The sequence below is a fragment of the Nanorana parkeri genome, unplaced genomic scaffold (genome assembly GCF_000935625.1).
Source record: "Nanorana parkeri isolate BGI_ZX_2015 unplaced genomic scaffold, ASM93562v1 scaffold2546, whole genome shotgun sequence".
Taxonomy (NCBI): Eukaryota; Metazoa; Chordata; class Amphibia; order Anura; family Dicroglossidae; genus Nanorana; species Nanorana parkeri.
The window spans coordinates 93,117-94,877 of record NW_017308814.1 but is presented as its reverse complement, the minus strand read 5'-3'; positions in this window follow the sequence as shown (position 1 = coordinate 94,877).

Below are 1,761 nucleotides of genomic sequence, written 5' to 3'. Positions count from 1 at the left end.
CAGGGATTGGCAGAGGAGGGCGGGGGATGGAAGCCAGTGCAGGGATTGGAAGAGGGGGGTTGCAGACACTGAGCGGTTGGTTAGGTGGATGAGTCTGGCAGCTGCATTCATGATAGACTGAAGGGGGAGGAGCCTGTGTAGTGGAAGGCCAATGAGGAGGGAGTTACAATAGTCAAGACGAGAGATAACAAAATGAAGACAATGTTCTGACCCCCATAATCGGGTAAAATTTCTGTCCCTGAACACATGAATTTATACATTTCTACCATATATGTGTGTAGCAGCATCTGCTGGAGATAAAAGACGTCACAGTGACTATGGAGGACGGACAAGACGGGTATAAATATCAAAAATGCTATTACCTCCTCTGCTGCAAGTTCCGGCAATGTCTCCTTTATACGGCCTCACAGCTGACCTCTCACCCGGAACTTCCTGTCTGCACCTGACATCACTTCCTGTCATAGAGACTTCCTGTTTCGGTATAGGTGAGGTCACCACCTTGTGGAGCTCAGAGGAACTGCAGCCTCGAGAAACGTCTCGTAGTTTGAACACGGCCTTGTCATTGTTGCCGAGTGTCCCGGATGGTCATCAGTCACGCCTAGACCCAGCTAGTCCACTCAGCTGCCAAGGCCGGGCTTTGGCAATGGGCAGACATGTGACCCCCTTCCATACTTATAACACCCCACAAAGCCCTGAGAATGAGGGAGGTGATCTGAGAGAAGTCCCCGTGGGATTCTTTTAGGTTTCTAACACATCCTCGGTGATCTATGAGCATGGGGAGTGTGATATCATTCCAGCAATAGATCATTTCACCATTCTGATTTGTGTCCCGGTCATATTTGCCCCTTAAAGGGACCTCTACACTCCAAAATCAGATTCTACCATTACACCCCCCCTATGTATGATGATTAATAATAACAGACATGTCAGGTGATTGTGAAATACTGACACTGGCAGAGCGTTCACTTCCTGCTTCCTGAAAGGGCAAAATGACTTCAGTTTGGCAAAGCGACGCACGCCGGGATCGCCTCGTCATCCGCAGAGCATTGCTGGCAAATCTCGTCTGTAATCTCGCGAGATCTCAGGGAAAGGCGTTTTCCTCCCCTGAGAGGATGTGCGTGGTCACATGTCCTAGTCACAATCCAGGGCAGCTATTGCTGACGAGGGTATCGGGTGGCCAGAGGTGACCGATCGATGGGAAGTAGATGGACCAGATACCTTAGATCCATGCGGTGCTGTAGGGTAGTGGGGTTCGGATTGAGGATTGCAATATGCCAATCTGCCACTAGATGTCCCCATAGGCAATGGTGAGTGACTGGGGGGAGTCACTGGAGAGTTAAAGGGTTGCTCTGCCCTGAGGGAGCTCTATGTCCAGGGAGAGCCAGGTATATAGTTTTGGGCGGGGCAGCCACTCAGAGGAAGTCACGTGGGCAGTTGGCACAGTAAAGACAGACAGGGCTATTCACTAAAGGGTGAAGGGTTTGGAAAAGGGAACAATCAAGGACAACAAGGAAGGATTCTCCAACTCAGGTCACTTTCCAGTTCAGCTATGAGGTCCCAGATTGTTCCCTTCTCCAAACTCTTCACCCTTTAGCAGGCCCGGATTTCCCACAAGGCCACCGAGCCCCGGCCTCGGGGCGGCAGAGCGACGAGGGGCGGCAGCGGTGACCTTGTGGGGAAGTTGCGGGCGCCGGTGTGAGGTGTCCCGGCGGCGGAACTTCTCCCACCGGCTCCGTAGTGTGCGGCCGCACACTACGGAGC